The sequence below is a fragment of the Oncorhynchus nerka genome, linkage group LG15, assembly GCF_034236695.1.
Source record: "Oncorhynchus nerka isolate Pitt River linkage group LG15, Oner_Uvic_2.0, whole genome shotgun sequence".
Lineage (NCBI taxonomy): Eukaryota > Metazoa > Chordata > Actinopteri > Salmoniformes > Salmonidae > Oncorhynchus > Oncorhynchus nerka.
In genome coordinates this window covers 85,401,765-85,416,547 of record NC_088410.1, presented here as the reverse complement: position 1 = coordinate 85,416,547, position 14,783 = coordinate 85,401,765, and the positions used below count along the sequence as shown (strand labels likewise).

Sequence of the window (14,783 nt, the reverse complement as noted above, 5' to 3'; positions counted from 1 at the left end):
TAGTTAGGCGTAAATGTGGGTGTACATTTCTGTGCTGGTCGTAGTTGAGCGTAAATGTGAGTGTACCTTTCTGTGCTGGTCGTAGTTGAGTGCCATGTACCTCTCTGTGCTGGTCGTAGTTGAGCGTAAATATGAGGGTACCTTTCTGTGCTGGTCGTAGTTGAGCGTAAATGTGAGTGTACCTTTCTGTGCTGGTCGTAGTTGAGCGTAAATGTGAGGCTACCTTTCTGTGCTGGTCGTAGTTGAGCGTAAATGTGAGTGTACCTTTCTGTGCTGGTTGTAGTTGAGCGTAAATGTGAGTGTACCTTTCTGTGCTGGTCGTAGTTAGGCGTAAATGTGACTGTACCTTTCGGTGCTGGTCGTAGTTGAGCGTAAATGTGACTGTACCTTTCTGTGCTGGTCGTAGTTGAGCGTAAATGTGAGTGTACCTTTCTGTGCTGGTTGTAGTTAAGCGTAAATGTGAGTGTACCTTTCTGTGCTGGTCGTAGTTAGGCGTAAATGTGAGTGTACATTTCTGTGCTGGTCGTAGTTGAGCGTCAATGTGAGTGTACCTTTCTGTGCTGGTCGTAGTTGAGTGCCATGTACCTTTCTGTGCTGGTCGTAGTTGAGCGTAAATGTGACTGTACCTTTCGGTGCTGGTCGTAGTTGAGCATAAATGTGACTGTACCTTTCTGTGCTGGTCGTAGTTGAGCGTAAATGTGACTGTACCTTTCGGTGCTGGTCGTAGTTGAGCGTAAATGTGACTGTACCTTTCTGTGCTGGTCGTACTTGAGCGTAAATGTGAGGGTACCTTTCTGTGCTGGTCGTAGTTGAGCGTAAATGTGAATGTACCTTTCGATGCTGGTAGTAGTTGAGCGTAAATGTGAGTGTACCTTTCTGTGCTGGTCGTAGTTGAGCGTAAATGTGAGGGTACCTTTCTGTGCTGGTCGTAGTTGAGTGCACTGTACCTTTCTGTGCTGGTCGTAGTTGAGCGTAAATGTGAGTGTACCTTTCTGTGCTGGTCGTAGTTGAGCGTAAATGTGAGGGTACCTTTCTGTGCTGGTCGTAGTTGAGCGTAAATGTGAGGGTACCTTTCTGTGCTGGTCGTAGTTGAGCGTAAATGTGAGGGTACCTTTCTGTGCTGGTCGTAGTTGAGCGTAAATGTGAGTGTACCTTTCTGTGCTGGTCGTAGTTGAGCGTAAATGTGAGTGTACCTTTCTGTGCTGGTCGTAGTTGAGTGCACTGTACCTTTCTGTGCTGGTCGTAGTTGAGCGTAAATGTGAGTGTACCTTTCTGTGCTGGTCGTAGTTGAGCGTAAATGTGAGGGTACCTTTCTGTGCTGGTCGTAGTTGAGCGTAAATGTGAGTGTACCTTTCTATGCTGGTCGTAGTTGAGCGTAAATGTGAGGGTACCTTTCTGTGCTGGTCGTAGTTGAGCGTAAATGTGAGTGTACCTTTCTGTGCTGGTCGTAGCTGAGCGTAAATGTGAGGGTACCTTGCTGTGCTGGTCGTAGTTGAGCGTAAATGTGAGGGTACCTTTCTGTGCTGGTCGTAGTTGAGTGCACTGTACCTTTCTGTGCTGGTCGTAGTTGAGCGTAAATGTGAGGGTACCTTTCTGTGCTGGTCGTAGTTGAGCGTAAATGTGAGTGTACCTTTCTGTGCTGGTCGTAGTTGAGCGTAAATGTGAGGGTACCTTTATGTGCTGGTCGTAGTTGAGCGTAAATGTGAGTGTACCTTTCTGTGCTGGTTGTAGTTGAGCGTAAATGTGAGTGTACCTTTCTGTGCTGGTCGTAGTTAGGCGTAAATGTGGGTGTACATTTCTGTGCTGGTCGTAGTTGAGCGTAAATGTGAGTGTACCTTTCTGTGCTGGTCGTAGTTGAGTGCCATGTACCTCTCTGTGCTGGTCGTAGTTGAGCGTAAATATGAGGGTACCTTTCTGTGCTGGTCGTAGTTGAGCGTAAATGTGAGTGTACCTTTCTGTGCTGGTCGTAGTTGAGCGTAAATGTGAGGCTAACTTTCTGTGCTGGTCGTAGTTGAGCGTAAATGTGAGTGTACCTTTCTGTGCTGGTTGTAGTTGAGCGTAAATGTGAGTGTACCTTTCTGTGCTGGTCGTAGTTAGGCGTAAATGTGACTGTACCTTTCGGTGCTGGTCGTAGTTGAGCGTAAATGTGACTGTACCTTTCTGTGCTGGTTGTAGTTAAGCGTAAATGTGAGTGTACCTTTCTGTGCTGGTCGTAGTTAGGCGTAAATGTGAGTGTACATTTCTGTGCTGGTCGTAGTTGAGCGTCAATGTGAGTGTACCTTTCTGTGCTGGTCGTAGTTGAGTGCCATGTACCTTTCTGTGCTGGTCGTAGTTGAGCGTAAATGTGACTGTACCTTTCGGTGCTGGTCGTAGTTGAGCATAAATGTGACTGTACCTTTCTGTGCTGGTCGTAGTTGAGCGTAAATGTGACTGTACCTTTCGGTGCTGGTCGTAGTTGAGCGTAAATGTGACTGTACCTTTCTGTGCTGGTCGTACTTGAGCGTAAATGTGAGGGTACCTTTCTGTGCTGGTCGTAGTTGAGCGTAAATGTGAATGTACCTTTCGATGCTGGTAGTAGTTGAGCGTAAATGTGAGTGTACCTTTCTGTGCTGGTCGTAGTTGAGCGTAAATGTGAGGGTACCTTTCTGTGCTGGTCGTAGTTGAGTGCACTGTACCTTTCTGTGCTGGTCGTAGTTGAGCGTAAATGTGAGTGTACCTTTCTGTGCTGGTCGTAGTTGAGTGCCATGTACCTCTCTGTGCTGGTCGTAGTTGAGCGTAAATATGAGGGTACCTTTCTGTGCTGGTCGTAGTTGAGCGTAAATGTGAGTGTACCTTTCTGTGCTGGTCGTAGTTGAGCGTAAATGTGAGGCTAACTTTCTGTGCTGGTCGTAGTTGAGCGTAAATGTGAGTGTACCTTTCTGTGCTGGTTGTAGTTGAGCGTAAATGTGAGTGTACCTTTCTGTGCTGGTCGTAGTTAGGCGTAAATGTGACTGTACCTTTCGGTGCTGGTCGTAGTTGAGCGTAAATGTGACTGTACCTTTCTGTGCTGGTTGTAGTTAAGCGTAAATGTGAGTGTACCTTTCTGTGCTGGTCGTAGTTAGGCGTAAATGTGAGTGTACATTTCTGTGCTGGTCGTAGTTGAGCGTCAATGTGAGTGTACCTTTCTGTGCTGGTCGTAGTTGAGTGCCATGTACCTTTCTGTGCTGGTCGTAGTTGAGCGTAAATGTGACTGTACCTTTCGGTGCTGGTCGTAGTTGAGCATAAATGTGACTGTACCTTTCTGTGCTGGTCGTAGTTGAGCGTAAATGTGACTGTACCTTTCGGTGCTGGTCGTAGTTGAGCGTAAATGTGACTGTACCTTTCTGTGCTGGTCGTACTTGAGCGTAAATGTGAGGGTACCTTTCTGTGCTGGTCGTAGTTGAGCGTAAATGTGAATGTACCTTTCGATGCTGGTAGTAGTTGAGCGTAAATGTGAGTGTACCTTTCTGTGCTGGTCGTAGTTGAGCGTAAATGTGAGGGTACCTTTCTGTGCTGGTCGTAGTTGAGTGCACTGTACCTTTCTGTGCTGGTCGTAGTTGAGCGTAAATGTGAGTGTACCTTTCTGTGCTGGTCGTAGTTGAGCGTAAATGTGAGGGTACCTTTCTGTGCTGGTCGTAGTTGAGCGTAAATGTGAGGGTACCTTTCTGTGCTGGTCGTAGTTGAGCGTAAATGTGAGGGTACCTTTCTGTGCTGGTCGTAGTTGAGCGTAAATGTGAGTGTACCTTTCTGTGCTGGTCGTAGTTGAGCGTAAATGTGAGTGTACCTTTCTGTGCTGGTCGTAGTTGAGTGCACTGTACCTTTCTGTGCTGGTCGTAGTTGAGCGTAAATGTGAGTGTACCTTTCTGTGCTGGTCGTAGTTGAGCGTAAATGTGAGGGTACCTTTCTGTGCTGGTCGTAGTTGAGCGTAAATGTGAGTGTACCTTTCTATGCTGGTCGTAGTTGAGCGTAAATGTGAGGGTACCTTTCTGTGCTGGTCGTAGTTGAGCGTAAATGTGAGTGTACCTTTCTGTGCTGGTCGTAGCTGAGCGTAAATGTGAGGGTACCTTGCTGTGCTGGTCGTAGTTGAGCGTAAATGTGAGGGTACCTTTCTGTGCTGGTCGTAGTTGAGTGCACTGTACCTTTCTGTGCTGGTCGTAGTTGAGCGTAAATGTGAGGGTACCTTTCTGTGCTGGTCGTAGTTGAGCGTAAATGTGAGTGTACCTTTCTGTGCTGGTCGTAGTTGAGCGTAAATGTGAGGGTACCTTTATGTGCTGGTCGTAGTTGAGCGTAAATGTGAGTGTACCTTTCTGTGCTGGTTGTAGTTGAGCGTAAATGTGAGTGTACCTTTCTGTGCTGGTCGTAGTTAGGCGTAAATGTGGGTGTACATTTCTGTGCTGGTCGTAGTTGAGCGTAAATGTGAGTGTACCTTTCTGTGCTGGTCGTAGTTGAGTGCCATGTACCCTCTGTGCTGGTCGTAGTTGAGCGTAAATATGAGGGTACCTTTCTGTGCTGGTCGTAGTTGAGCGTAAATGTGAGTGTACCTTTCTGTGCTGGTCGTAGTTGAGCGTAAATGTGAGGCTAACTTTCTGTGCTGGTCGTAGTTGAGCGTAAATGTGAGTGTACCTTTCTGTGCTGGTTGTAGTTGAGCGTAAATGTGAGTGTACCTTTCTGTGCTGGTCGTAGTTAGGCGTAAATGTGACTGTACCTTTCGGTGCTGGTCGTAGTTGAGCATAAATGTGACTGTACCTTTCTGTGCTGGTTGTAGTTAAGCGTAAATGTGAGTGTACCTTTCTGTGCTGGTCGTAGTTAGGCGTAAATGTGAGTGTACATTTCTGTGCTGGTCGTAGTTGAGCGTCAATGTGAGTGTACCTTTCTGTGCTGGTCGTAGTTGAGTGCCATGTACCTTTCTGTGCTGGTCGTAGTTGAGCGTAAATGTGACTGTACCTTTCGGTGCTGGTCGTAGTTGAGCATAAATGTGACTGTACCTTTCTGTGCTGGTCGTAGTTGAGCGTAAATGTGACTGTACCTTTCGGTGCTGGTCGTAGTTGAGCGTAAATGTGACTGTACCTTTCTGTGCTGCTCGTACTTGAGCGTAAATGTGAGGGTACCTTTCTGTGCTGGTCGTAGTTGAGCGTAAATGTGAATGTACCTTTCGATGCTGGTAGTAGTTGAGCGTAAATGTGAGTGTACCTTTCTGTGCTGGTCGTAGTTGAGCGTAAATGTGAGGGTACCTTTCTGTGCTGGTCGTAGTTGAGTGCACTGTACCTTTCTGTGCTGGTCGTAGTTGAGCGTAAATGTGAGTGTACCTTTCTGTGCTGGTCGTAGTTGAGCGTAAATGTGAGGGTACCTTTCTGTGCTGGTCGTAGTTGAGCGTAAATGTGAGGGTACCTTTCTGTGCTGGTCGTAGTTGAGCGTAAATGTGAGGGTACCTTTCTGTGCTGGTCGTAGTTGAGCGTAAATGTGAGTGTACCTTTCTGTGCTGGTCGTAGTTGAGCGTAAATGTGAGTGTACCTTTCTGTGCTGGTCGTAGTTGAGTGCACTGTACCTTTCTGTGCTGGTCGTAGTTGAGCGTAAATGTGAGTGTACCTTTCTGTGCTGGTCGTAGTTGAGCGTAAATGTGAGGGTACCTTTCTGTGCTGGTCGTAGTTGAGCGTAAATGTGAGTGTACCTTTCTATGCTGGTCGTAGTTGAGCGTAAATGTGAGGGTACCTTTCTGTGCTGGTCGTAGTTGAGCGTAAATGTGAGTGTACCTTTCTGTGCTGGTCGTAGCTGAGCGTAAATGTGAGGGTACCTTGCTGTGCTGGTCGTAGTTGAGCGTAAATGTGAGGGTACCTTTCTGTGCTGGTCGTAGTTGAGTGCACTGTACCTTTCTGTGCTGGTCGTAGTTGAGCGTAAATTTGTGTGTACCTTTCTGTGCTGGTCGTAGTTGAGCGTAAATGTGAGGGTACATTTCTGTACAGGTCGTAGTTGAGTGCACTGTACCTTTCTGTGCTGGTTGTAGTTGAGCGTAAATGTGAGGGTACCTTTCTGTGCTGGTCATAGTTGAGTGCCCTGTACCTTTCTGTGCTGGTCGTAGTTGAGCGTAAATGTGAGTGTACCTTTCTGTGCTGGTCGTAGTTGAGTGCACTGTACCTTTCTGTGCTGGTCGTAGTTGAGCGTAAATGTGAGGGTACCTTTCTGTGCTGGTCGTAGTTGAGCGTAAATGTGAGGGTACCTTGCTGTGCTGGTCGTAGTTGAGCGTAAATGTGAGTGTACCTTTCTGTGCTGGTCGTAGTTGAGCGTAAATGTGAGTGTACCTTTCTGTGCTGGTCGTAGTTGAGTGCACTGTACCTTTCTGTGCTGGTTGTAGTTGAGCGTAAATGTGAGGGTACCTTTCTGTGCTGGTCGTAGTTGAGTGCCCTGTACCTTTCTGTGCTGGTCGTAGTTGAGCGTAAATGTGAGTGTACCTTTCTGTGCTGGTCGTAGTTGAGTGCACTGTACCTTTCTGTGCTGGTCGTAGTTGAGCGTAAATGTGAGTGTACCTTTCTGTGCTGGTCGTAGTTGAGCGTAAATGTGAGTGTACCTTTCTGTGCTGGTCGTAGTTGAGTGCACTGTACCTTTCTGTGCTGGTCGTAGTTGAGCGGAAATTTGAGTGTACCTTTCTGTGCTGGTCGTAGTTGAGCGTAAATGTGAGGGTACCTTTCTGTGCTGGTCGTAGTTGAGCGTAAATGTGAGTGTACCTTTCTGTGCTGGTCGTAGTTGAGCGTAAATGTGAGTGTACCTTTCTGTGCTGGTCGTAGTTGAGCGTAAATGTGAGGGTACCTTGCTGTGCTGGTCGTAGTTGAGCGTAAATGTGAGGGTACCTTTCTGTGCTGGTCGTAGTTGAGTGCACTGTACCTTTCTGTGCTGGTCGTAGTTGAGCGTAAATTTGAGTGTACCTTTCTGTGCTGGTCGTAGTTGAGCGTAAATGTGAGGGTACCTTGCTGTGTTGGTCGTAGTTGAGCGTAAATGTGAGTGTACCTTTCTGTGCTGGTCGTAGTTGAGCGTAAATGTGAGTGTACCTTTCTGTGCTGGTCGTAGTTGAGTGCACTGTACCTTTCTGTGCTGGTCGTAGTTGAGCGTAAATTTGAGTGTACCTTTCTGTGCTGGTCGTAGTTGAGCGTAAATGTGAGGGTACCTTTCTGTGCTGGTCGTAGTTGAGTGCACTGTACCTTTCTGTGCTGGTTGTAGTTGAGCGTAAATGTGAGGGTACCTTTCTGTGCTGGTCGTAGTTGAGTGCCCTGTACCTTTCTGTGCTGGTCGTAGTTGAGCGTAAATGTGAGTGTACCTTTCTGTGCTGGTCGTAGTTGAGTGCACTGTACCTTTCTGTGCTGGTCGTAGTTGAGGTTAAATGTGAGTGTACCTTTCTGTGCTGGTCGTAGTTGCGTATGAAGTCTCGGAGCTGCTCCTCCCGGCTCTCCAGTGTGGTGTACAGCTGCTGCATCTGGTTCACCAGGTCTGCCTTTTCCACCTTCAGACGTTTACGGTCAGACTTCATAGCTGTGGGACACACACACACATTTTCACACACACACATTTTCACACACACACATTTTCACACACACACACACACACACACACACACACACACACACACACACACACACACACACACACACACACACACACACACACACACACACACACACACACACACACACACACACACACACACACACACACACACACACACACACACACACACACACACACACACACACTCACTCTGTGGCTTATTGTAAAATCCTAGGAAGAGCAACATTGTTATCCCAAACAGTGGTGTAAAGTACTTAAGTAAAAATACTTTAAAGTAGGGCATAAATCGTTTTTTTGGGTATCTTTATTTTACTTTACTATTAACAGTTTTGACAACTTTGACTTTTACTTCACTACATTCCTAAAGAAAATAATGTACTTTTTACTCCATACATTTTCCTTGACACCCTAAAGTACTCGTTACATTTTGAATGCTTAGCAGGACAGGAAAATGGTCCAATTCACACACTTATCAACATGTACTTTTGATACTCAAGTAGTATCTTATTGGGTTACTGACTTTTACTTGAGTCATTTTCTATTAAAGTATCTTTACTTTTACTCAAGTATGACAATTGGCTACTTTTTCCACCACGGATGCCAAAGAAGCACCACAGAGTAAATTATGTAAGGATCTAAGAAGGTAAGTGGTAGAGAGACACTTAGTCATTCAAAACACGTAACCACACAGACTGATGTGGGCACTATGTTCACTAATCTTCTCCCAAAGATGGCTTGGCATAGTGGCATTGGCTACACAGGCAGCATGTTTAAAACAGCCAACTTCCAGGGTCAAGGTTTTCTTTTCAGTATAAGAGACCATAACTCCTAACCTGTATTGAGAGGTTATGAGACCATACATAATAACCTGTATTGAGAGGTAATGAGACCATAAATAATAACCTGTATTGAGAGGTAATGAGACCATAAATAATAACCTGTACTGAGAGGATATGAGACCATAAATAATAACCTGTATTGAGAGGTAATGAGACCATAAATAATAACCTGTATTGAGAGGTAATGAGACCATAAATAATAACCTGTATTGAGAGGTAATGAGACCATAAATAATAACCTGTATTGAGAGGTAATAAGACCATAAATAATAACCTGTATTGAGAGGTAATGAGACCATAAATAATAACCTGAATTGAGAGGATATGAGACCATAAATAATAACCTGTATTGAGAGGTAATGAGACCATAAATAATAACCTGAATTGAGAGGATATGAGACCATAAAGAATAACCTGAATTGAGAGGATATGAGACCATAAATAATAACCTGTATTGAGAGGTAATGAGACCATAAATAATAACCTGTATTGAGAGGTAATGAGACCATAAATAATAATCTGTATTGAGAGGTAATGAGACCATAAATAATAACCTGTATTGAGAGGTAATGAGACCATAAATAATAACCTGTATTGAGAGGATATCAAAATAGTGAAGCCTCGACAGGCAGACTAAGATTGTGAGTCATGATAGCAAAGTATTCCTGAATCTTTCTACCAGGAAAAAGGAGAAGCTGTCCTCTCCATAACCGTAACCGTCATTCATTGAGCTTAAGCATTCCCAATGTTCTGCCTTAACCCTCCTCAATCAACACTCAAACCTGTTCTTCAATAGTTACACCAGAGAGCGCTACAGCAATGACAACGCTGCCTGCCACCTGTTACTCCCTGATCGGAAAAGAGAGGAGAGAAGGAGGGATAGATGGGGGAGGTTGAGAGATGAAACAGAAGTGATTGGTTTGTCTTCTTTATGTGCCGTGGGTGCCGGCATTCTACACACAGCCAGTCTGCCTTAGCAGGGGATGGGGTTTAACACATTAAAACCAGTAGCTAATGATAGCACAGACGTCATCCACGTATTCCTATCGAAAACTACCAATGCCTCATGAAGCGGGAAGTATTTGAATTTGAAGCGTGTTATATTGCTGAATGGGGCTGAATGGCACAAAAAAAAAAATCGCAAACGATCATGGGAAAAGTGGCTGTAACTAGCAAAGAATCATGGTCGATGTCGTCGTTTTCATCCTGCCGGAGAGAGTCAACCAGGAACCTCCTCGTAGCCTGCCAGCCTGTGATTGGTATGTGTCAGCACATGGTCCCGTGTGACGACAAATGTGTTACTCACTATTTAATTAAATATCTCGATTTGTAGCAACTTTAAAATACTTCAGAATGGGAATTGAACTTGATCATAATAAACACATTTTAGAGCCCAAAACAGACATCTAATTTCATTTGGGCTATTCTGGTGATCCTATTTACATACAGTAGGCTTCCAAGGGCAGACCAGGGGCCTCGTTTATCAATCATGCGTAGGCACAAATCTGTCTATAAATCATGCATCGGATCATTTCCATTTAAAGTGTATCATATATCTTTGGGCGCATTCGAGCAGATCACTTTTTTAAAGATGTTGACCAACATTGGCCAGCGCCTTTCAAAGTGTGTTGCATTATGGATATAAAAAAAATGTAGACTCAACTGTAATCAATTGAAAAGTCAGAACCAAAGCATTAAGGGAGACAAAATTTTTCTGGGTTTTTTTGGACGCAAAAGACACTACATGCTCACAAATGGTTGATGTCGCCACTTATCATTGGATATTATCAAATACATTTTAGAGGCTTAATCTGTGTCTGGGAAACCAGCCCTTAATGAGCAAGTACATTGCTAAGTGCATTTGACTGTCAGGCATATTGTTTACCCAGTAACTTATTTGAGTGTACAAAACATTAGGAACACCTTTTTAATATTTAGTTGCACACCCTTTTGCCCTCAGAACAGCCTCAATTAATCGAGAATGGACTCTACACAGTGTCGAAAGCATTCCACAGGGATGCTGGCCCACATTGAATCCAATGCTTCCCACAGATATGTCCGGTTGTCTGGATGTCCTTTGGGGGGCACACATACACAATCCATGTCTCAATTGTCTCAAGGCTTAAAAATCTTTATTTAACCTGTCTCCTACCCCTTCATCTGCATTGATTGAAGTGGATTTAACAGGTGACATCAATAAGGGATCATAGCTTTCACCTGGTCAGTCTATGGCATGGAAAGAGCAGGTGTTCCTAATGTTTTGTACACTCAGTGTATAGTCTAATACTTTTCGGTACAATGTATTTTGTCCTTCATGTGATTGAATCAAATTCTGTTCTTTACATGCTTACTGACAACAGCAACATAAAGGTTGAGAAGTACATAAACACACAACAGACTGTAGTGATGCTGACATGCAATCAATTATCATAGAGTAAGAATCTTTGTGGATAATTAATAATGAGAAAGGTACAAGGGCATGAAGTAATGGCAAACAACCGAGCATTTCCCATATGCTGCAAAAACACATATTTCTTATGTTCTCATTCCAGTAGCCTGTGCACTCACTGCCTGGTTATATTTTGAGAAAACCATTGCAAAAATACAAAACATGTCTTGTGACTGTTCGAAAGAGCTCGGGCTGGATTCTAATGTCCGTATCATCACGATATTCATTCCTTGGAACATGTTGGTCATGTTTGGCTACATGCAGGAGAAGTGGTATTTTGATAGCATCAACTTAACAAAGGTGAATGCCATTGTCGTGTTTCCTCAAAACAGCAGAAGTCAACTTGCTGTCTTTGCATATATACCTCGCCCACTCTACTTGTTGACTTCCGTCTACAGTCGGCTACTTTGGCCTTACCACTCAAACGTGCCCAATATGAACATTTGCTTGAGAGTGTGCATAAATGTATGCACAGCCATATATGCACCGTGCCAAGTAATAAAATAAGGGAACTGCTTGTCAAGCATAGAATGGGGAAAATATATGGCACAAATGTGAGAAATTGTGAAAGTGAGCCTAATAATTATTTCCATTGTGAATGCATGCAACAGGCTATATATAATTACACCAAATCAGTGCATTTGTTACGATAATAATGAATACAAAGTACATTCATTTGTTAAATTAGAGGCACATGTGAAAGTTAAACTATTGTTGAAATACTATAAAATAATGATATAATGGGTTTAGATGCACTATTGTAAAGTGGCTGTTCCACTGGATGTCATAAGGTGAATGCACCAATTTGTAAGTCGCTCTGGATAAGAGCGTCTGCTAAATGACTTAAATGTAAATGTAAAATGGAATGAGAGGTGTCTGATCTTGCTTGTTACAGTACGTTTGATATGGTTGCACAAGACAGATGGTTATTTAAGGCAAAAACTAAAGTAGGATGGGGGGGTGTATTATGTGAAGGTCTAGCAACCCAACAGTTGTGAGTTCGAATCTCATCACTGACAACTTTAGCATTTTAGCTAATTAGCAACTGTTTAACTACTTACTATTTTTAAGCTACTTTGCAATTGCTTAGCATGTTATCTAACCCTTTCCCTAACACATTTAGCTAACCCTCACCCTAACCCTTTTAGCTAACCCTTCCCATAACCCTAACCGTAACCCTGACCCCTAACCCCTAGCCTAGCTAACGTTAGCCAGCTAGCTAACGTTAACCACCTAGCAAGAATTAGTCACATATCATATGTTTTGCAAATTCATAATATATAGTACGTTTTGCAAATTCGTAACATATAATACGAATTGTAATTCGTAACATATCATACAAAATGGGTGATGGACATCCACAAATTAATTACATACCATATGAAACGTAACATATCATACTAAATGTGTCCATAACCGTAATGGAGTGTCTCGGGTTTACATACAGAAGGAACAAAAGGAACACCTCTGGACAAAAGGAATACCTATGTGAGAATGCTGTTCATTGACTACAGCTCAGCGTTCAACACCATAGTGCCCACAAAGCTCGTCACTAAGCTAAGGACCCTGGGACTAAACACCTCCCTCTGCACCTGAATTATTATTATTTTTTCCCTCTGCAACTGAATTCTGGACTTCCTGACAGGCCGCCCCCAGGTGATAAGGGTAGGCACCAACACATCTGCCACGCTGATCCTCAACACGGGGGCCCCTCAGGGGTGCGTGCTTTGTCCCCTTCTGTACTCCCTGTTCAACCACGACTGCGTGGCCAAGCACAACTCCAACACCATCATTAAGTTTGCTGACGTCACAGCGGTGGTAGTCCTGATCACCGAAACGATGAGATAGCCTATAGGGAGGAGTGTCCACATCACCAACAAACTATCCTGGTTCCCCCTCAGGAGACTGAATAGATTTGGCATGGGTCCCCAGATCGTCAAAAAGTTCTACAGCTCCACCATCGAGAGCATCCTGAATGGTTGCATCACCACCTGGTATGGCAACTGCTCTGCATCCAACCATAAGGTCGCTACAGAGGGTAGTGCGTATGGCCCAGTACATCACTGGGGTCAAGTTTTCTGCCATCCAGGACCTATATACTAGCCGGTGTAAGAGGAAGTCTCCAAAAATTGTCCAAGACTCATAGACTGTTCTCTCTGCTCCTGCACGGCAAGCAGTACCGGAGTCCAAAAGGCTCCTTAACAGCTTCTACCCCCAAGCCATAAGACTGCTGAACAATTAATCAAATGGCCACCGGACTATTTACATTGACCCCTCCCTTTGTTTTTACACTGCTGCTACTTGCTGTTTATTATCTATTCATAGTCACTTTACCCCTACCTACATGTACAAATGACCTCAACTAACCTGTACCCCTGCACATTGACTCGGTACAGGTACCCCCTCTATATAGCCTCATTATTGTTATTTTATTGTGTTACCTTTTTTACTTAAGAAAATAATTACTAAATAAACTAAACTATTTTTTTTAAACTGCATTGTTGGTTAAGGACTTGTAAGTAAGCATTTCCCAGTAAGGTCTACCTGTTGTATTCTGTGCATGTGGCAAACTACATTTGACTCTACGAGTCTTGGACAACCACCCTAAGCACACAGCCAAGACAACGCATGAGTGGCTTCGCGACAAGTCTCTGAATGTCCTTGAGTGGCCCAGCCAGAGACCGGACTTGAACCCGATCAAACATCTCTGGAGATACCTGAAAATAGCTGTGCAGCAACGCTCCCCATCCAACCTGACAGAGCTTGAGAGGATCTGCAGGGAAGAATTGGATAAACTCCCCAAATACAGGTGTGCCAAGCTTGTAGCGTCATACCCAAGAAGACTCAAGGCTGTAATCGCTGCCAAAGGTGCTTCAACAAAGTACTGAGTCTGAATGGGTCTGAATACTTATGTAAATGTGATATTTCATTTAGTCATTTTTAATAAATTAGCAAACACTTCTACAAACCAGTTTTTGCTTTGTCATTATGGGGTATTGTTTGTAGATTGATGGGGGGGAAAACAATTTCACCAAATTTAGAATAAGGCAAAATGTGAAATAAAGTCAAGGGGTTTGAATACCTTGGGGCGGCAGGGTAGCCTAGTGGTTAGAGTGTTGGACTAGTAACCGAAAGGTTGCAAGTTCTGCCCCTGAACAGGCAGTTAACCCACTGTTCCTAGGCCGTCATTGAAAATAAGAATTTGTTCTTAACTGACTTGCCTAGTTAAATAAAAATAAAATAAAAACTTTCCGAAGGCCCTGGATATCTTAAAGCAATGCCTGTGTGCTACCATTTATGGAGCTCAACCTTGAAGGAACTGAGCCTAGATATGAGCCAAGTAGAATGATGAACAGATCTATTTACTGACACTGTGGAAGGACAGATCAGGCAGAAAGTATCGACTTATATACACTACTATTCAAAAGTTTGGGGTCACTTAGAGATGCCCTTGTTTTTGAAAGAAAAGCAAAAAATGGCTTTTCTTTCAAAAACAAGGACATTTCTAAGTGAACCCAAACTTTTGAACGGTAGTGTATGTCTACCTCACACACACACACACCATGACTATTATGACAGATAAGAAGAGATGACAGATAAGAATTCTATACTACACACAGTTAGTACATACAGTAGATAAACTTCAGTGGTGGTCAGTGCTGTTAAAGATGAGGGAGGATTATAACTGTTTTAATGAGTATGGCCTTATTTCTATTACAGTATATTGGATGACTGACATTCATATTCCATTCACCCAGCTCAATGTAGCAGTGATAGGTTTAGGCTACTACATGATACTTAAGTTCTCCCTGTACCCATCATAAGGTTTCTACAACCTAGCCTATGAATGTAAGTTTCCAATGTAGGTGAACAGGTTGAGAGAATTTGTGGTAATCAAGATTACAGACAGTGACAGTGACAAT

General features: G+C 43.7%; 1 pseudogene; it reads right to left on the bottom strand.

The window, feature by feature from the left end:
• LOC115115236 (kazrin-like) overlaps positions 1 to 14,783 on the bottom strand; it is a 634,395-nt pseudogene that overhangs the window by 110,589 nt on the left and 509,023 nt on the right.